We start from the raw sequence: 5947 nt of genomic DNA, 5'->3' as shown, positions 1-5947 counted from the left end.
TGTGAGAGTGGCCAACCATCACTAACATGAAATCTCCATTACTGACCACGCCTCTGGGTGCAGTGCCTATGATTGATAACACACTGCTGTATAGTGGAAGCAAGAGAATGAGCAGAATGTAGGTTTTCGGAGAGGGGATCACTGTTAGGAAGTTATGGGACTTGGAGACAAAGATAGCTATCTGCTTTTCAGTAGCACCCAGCTTCTAGATTCTGGGGGTTCCTTTATGCACCCTGAGTGCCCAATGGTGGGTGATTATCCCTACAAGCCCATTACAACATCCAATAGGGTTTACTGAGTGGCCTTTGGGAGATGAGGAAGTTTCATTAAATCCTTGAGCCATTTGGTGGGGTCAGAGATAATTGGCATCAAGTAGTAAGCCTAATTCTGTTAGCATCAGTTGGTGTTTTTGCATTGGGCCCTATTCAGCCCTGAATTCAACTGCAGAGGACTTTCCAGTGTGGATACATCTGCTACACTCTCCCAGATCCCTATCACAAGTCTATCCATCCAGGGAGCTCCATTACATTCCACCCAATGGTCTGGAGTTACAGATATAAGGCAGACTGTGCCTGATCACGACCAGGAATTAATGACTCATGCAAATTCAAATCAAGATTGGAATGTATTTCTGACCCTGATCAGACTGAAAATTATCCACTTACCATCAGACAAATTCACTGCTCCTTCCGGTCAGGAGCTGACTGTAAATAATCTGAACAGAAAGCTACTCTTCCAGTAGTAAAGCACATCTTCACATAAACCAGACCCCCTTTTACTGCACTGAATGCTGGATCCTGTAGTTTAAACGCCCAACAGACACTTTGAGATCTATTCTTAAAAGATAATGTAAGTGAGAGCACTCAGGTGCCAGGTGGGGAGGATGGATGCTAGTGAGGTGAGTCAGATGCCAGGGTATCAGGAAAGTGGGTGAGTGTTCATGTGGAAAGTTGCGCATCTTCAGATATGCTCATGGAGCCAGAGTTAGGTTGGTGGAAGGGCCCTGAGTCTAGTGAGGAAGGGTTGGAGTCAGGAAGGGTTGGAGTGGACTGCTATCATGCCCAGGGTAGTCAGGTCAGGAAATGAGGCACATCAGGGTAAAGGGTGATGTTTGGAGGGTCAGTGGTGAGTTGAGAGTTCACAGTTATCCGGGAGTGAGAGGAACTTTTAATCCACTAACATTTCCTGGATCGATATTGAATTTAAGTGAGTTGGAACTCTCCAAATTATCTGCCTTTTTAAGGCACCTTTTTGGAAGGTGCTGGGTTCCTGTGAGTCACCTTTTGTGTCACCTCTAATTTAATAAGCCTTCACACAAACTCAGCTGTAATGGTGATGGTTCTGTGTAGTTATGTTGTGTACTTAGTCTGTACCACACCAATGATGAATATCCAGACCTAAATGTCTTTATACAAACATTCATGGTTGTCAGGAAGGACAGTTAGAATGTAGGGATTCGGAATCCATTTTAAAAACTGGTAAGAGTCATAATACATTTTAAGATTCAGGGCAGAAACATGACATTGGCTGAAAGTCCTTGCTCACCCAAACTCGCATAGTCTTTAAATATAGTTTCAGAAGGTAAAACTCCAGTGAAATAATAGAACAAATATATTTTGTAATGCTCTAGAAAGACAAGTTGGCCAAGATAAATGCAATAAGATTGAATGAGGACCCAAGTGTGTTACATTATGAAGCGAGAGACCTGACAAAACCTAACTTTCGATAACTAATGATGGAAGGTAGGACATAGATAGAACATAATTATAGGAAATTCAAAAATAATATGTGGATATTGAGCAGTGCAAGAGGTTAGGACAAGTGGATGCAGAAATGGTGCAGAGTGAACGGAGGGAAAATGGTGTGGCATGACAATGAAAACATAAATCAATACATATTGCAGCTAAAATAAAAAAAACCTTTTCATAAATAACTTGGATTCATGAATTGAATGCAAGATGAAACTGAAAACAAAATGAACCAGTTTGAATTGATATCAGTCTTCTATAAATTCAAAACATCCCAGAGTTTTCAGAACCAACAAGCTGATTTTGCAGAGTACTTATGCTTGAAATGTAGGATCAAGTGGCATTTGATTTTCACGTTGCAAAGTCCCAGAAAAGAAATAAGGCTAATCACCAGGTTTTGGGGGAATGGATAAAACAGGTAAGTGCTGCACTATTAATACCTGGTAAAATCTCTGACTTCAGTCTGCAATTTTAGGCCAATTACTTATTACACATCCCTAGAGGAGCTAATTATGCAATAATCAAACATTTAACATTCAAGTGCTGAAGAAACAATTTTTTGAAATGTTAAACGTAGCCTCCATATGTATATCTTCATTACATGTGTGACATGCACTGGCCAAAATCTATCAGCATATGTAAAAATGAGTGAGGAACCAAGGGAGAGTGGTCACAGGTCCATATTGATGACACCGAATCTTTGTTGCCCTGTTGCCTGTAGCCAAGTATGCTGTGGCATTTCAAGTACTCAGCTAAATATTACTTAAATGTCTTTTGGGCTTCTGCCTCTACTGTCCACTTAGGCAGTGAGTTCCAAATACCCACAATCTCTGTGTGACTATGGAGATGGGGAACTTGCTAGGAATAAAATCACAATGACGCTCACTAGTGCCTTCCTTCAACTCGTTGTCAAGATTACTTTCCGACCCTTGTTACTGAGAAGCCAGACCTTCATAGAACTGAAAACTGATGGCGGCACGGTGGCACAGTGGCTAGCACTGCTGCCTCACAGCGCCAGGGACCTGGGTTCAATTCCCATCTCAGGCGACTGACTGTGTGGAGTTTGCACGTTCTCCCCGTGTCTGCGTGGGTTTCCTCCGGGTGCTCCGGTTTCCTCCCACAGTCCAAAGATGTGCGGGTCAGGTGAATTGGCCATGCTAAATTGCCCGTAGTGTTAGGTAAGGGGTATATGTAGGGGTATGGGTGGGTTGCGCTTCGGCGGGTCGGTGTGGACTTGTTGGGCCGAAGGGCCTGTTTCCACACTGTAAGTAATCTAATCTAATCTAAAATTAAAATCCGTGGTTCTTCTCACTTAGAACCCAAGTTCCTGAATCACAATAATAATTATAAACCTTCACCAAATTTGTCACTGTCAGAATGATAACTGCAGAAGGAGAGAACATGTAAATGAAGTGATAGATAGTGCTTTGCGTAACAGCATAAACTGTGTGAAGTGACTCAAGGTGGTGACCCCAAAATGAAGCCATCGAAGGTAAAGCTGAAGGTTACACAATGGAACTGTACTCACCCCAACATGATAAATAAAACAGACAGCACGTTGCAACAGGAAGAAGGAATTCCCGCATCTCCTGATATAATCCATACATCTGAGTTGAAGCAAGTCTGAAGCTTCAACTGGTAATTGTCGATGGGGCAGAAGAAAATTTTCAGGATTTCATAGGGCATTAAGGCATTGGACCGTTATAGAAAATCAAAACTGCTTTCACTGGTCTTCAAGGTTTTTTCTGTGACTATCAGCTTGAAATGGTTTTGAGTGTGAAATCAACGCACTGTCCATCAAGGAGAGTTCCAGCTGCCCTCGAGTCCAGCCTGAAAGAAAAAATATTGGAATGGAAAGAATGGGGGAAAAGGATCAAATTGCAATTGATTTAGTAACATGGTAGAAGTGAAAACAAATGTGGAAAATAGAGATTATGCACAGATTCAAAAGATCTCAATTAAGCTTTGAAGCGATCCCACTATACAGCCAACAATGCAGAAATTTTGCTGCAATTTGTCAAGGCAAGTTCTTTATTACCTGATGTGCAAAGGAATGGCTTCTGGCCAAAGAAGTCCCATGGAAGGAGCAGTTTTATGACTATACTCTGTATATACATTTTTGGGGGTATAGATTGTTGTGTATATTGTTTGGCATTTCTGCTGCACCACTGTAATAATTTTGAGATAGATTTTGATTTTTCCAATGTGCAATTGATCATTCATGGATCTACTATAGTTTATAGATAATGGATGTGGAGAATCACTGGAACTATCATACCTGTACTGGCCATCAAACATCCATCTATTTTAATCACTCCTTTTCTGCATTTGGCCTGGAGCCAAGTATAATGTGGCATTTCAGGTGGTCAGCTAAATATTACTTAAATATCTTGAGGGTTCATACCTCTACCATCCACTTATGCAGTGAGTTCCCCAATCCTCTGTGTGAAAGACAGCTTTCTTTGAATTCCCTCTTGCTTCTTACACTAAAACTGTGTCTCCTAGATATTAACTCCTGTACTAAGATGAAAGGTTCTGGGTCAGTGGTGCTGGAAGAGCACAGCAGTTCAGGCAGCATCCAACGAGCAGCAAAATTGACATTTCGGGCAAAAGCCTTCATCAGGAATAAAGGCAGTGAGCTGGAAGCATGGAGAGATAAGCTAGAGGAGGGTGGGGTGGGGAGAGAGTAGCATAGAGTACAATGGGTGAGTGGAGGAGGAGAGGAAGGTGATAGGTCAGGGAGGAGAGGGTGGAGTGGAAAAGAAGATAGGCAGCTTGGACAAGTCCGGACAAGTCATGGTGACAGTGCTGAGCTGGAAGTTTGAAACTAGGATGAGGTAGGGGAAGGGGAAATGAGGAAGCTGTTGAAGTCCACATTGATGCCCTGGGGTTGAAGTGTTCCGAGGCGGAAGATGAGGCGTTCTACCTCCAGGCGTCTGGTGGTGAGGGAGCGGCGGTGAAGGAGGCCCAGGACCTCCATGTCCTCGGCAGAGTGGAAGGGGGAGTTGAAATGTTGGGCCACGGGGTAGTGTGGTTGATTGGTGTGGGTATCTCGGAGATGTTCCCTAAAGCGCTCTGCTAGGAGGTGCCCAGTCTCCCCAATGTAGAGGAGACCCCATCGGGAGCAACAGATACAATAAATGATATTAGTGGATGTGCAGGTAAAACTTTGATGGATGTGGAAGGCTCCTTTAAGGCCTTGGATAGAGGTGAAGGAGGAGGTATGAGCACAGGTTTTACAGTTCCTGCGGTGGCAGGGGAAAGTGCCAGGATGGGAGGGTGGGTCATAAGGGGGGCGTGGACCTGACCAGGTAGTCACGGAGGGAACGGTCTTTGCGGAAGGCGGAAAGGGGTGGGGAGGGAAATATATCCCTGGTGGTGGGGTCTTTTTGGAGGTGGTGGAAATGTCAGCGAATGATTTGGTTTATGCGAAGGTTGGTAGGGTGGAAGGTGAGCACCAGGGGCGTTCCGTCCTTGTTACGGTTGGAGGGATGTGGTCTAAGGGCGGAGGTGCGGGATGTGGACGAGATGCGTTGGAGGGCATCTTTAACCACGTGGGAAGGGAAATTGCGGTTTCTAAAGAAGGAGGCCATCTAGTGTGTTCTATGGTGGAACTGGTCCTCCTGGGAGCAGATACGGCGGAGGCAGAGGAATTGGGAATACGGGATGGCATTTTTGCAAGAGATAGGGTGGGAAGAGGTGTAATCCAGGTAGCTGTGGGAGTCGGTGGGTTTGTAAAATATGTCAGTGTCAAGTCGGTCATCATTAATAGAGATGGAGAGGTCCAGGAAGGGGAGGAAGGTGTCAGAGATGGTCCAGGTAAATTTAAGGTCAGGGTGGAATGTGTTGGTGAAGTTGATGAATTGCTCAACCTCCTCTCGGGAGCACGAGATGGCGCCAATGCAGTCATCAATGTAGCGGAGGAAGAGGTGGGGAGTGGTGCCGGTGTAATTACGGAAGATCAACTGTTCTACGTAGCCAACAAAGAGACAGGCATAGCTGGGGCCCATACGGGTCCCCATGGCTACCCCTTTGGTCTGGAGGAAGTGGGAGGATTCAAAGGAGAAATTGTTAAGGGTGAGGACCAGTTCGGCCAAACGAATGAGAGTGTCGGTGGAAGGGTACTGTTGGGGGCGTCTGAAGAGCAAAAACGGGGGGCTTGGAGGCCCTGATCATGGTGGATGGAGGTGTAGAGTGAT

Source organism: Hemiscyllium ocellatum, chromosome 6, assembly GCF_020745735.1.
Source record: "Hemiscyllium ocellatum isolate sHemOce1 chromosome 6, sHemOce1.pat.X.cur, whole genome shotgun sequence".
NCBI classification, from domain to species: Eukaryota; Metazoa; Chordata; class Chondrichthyes; order Orectolobiformes; family Hemiscylliidae; genus Hemiscyllium; species Hemiscyllium ocellatum.
Note: the sequence above shows the minus strand (reverse complement) of the source record.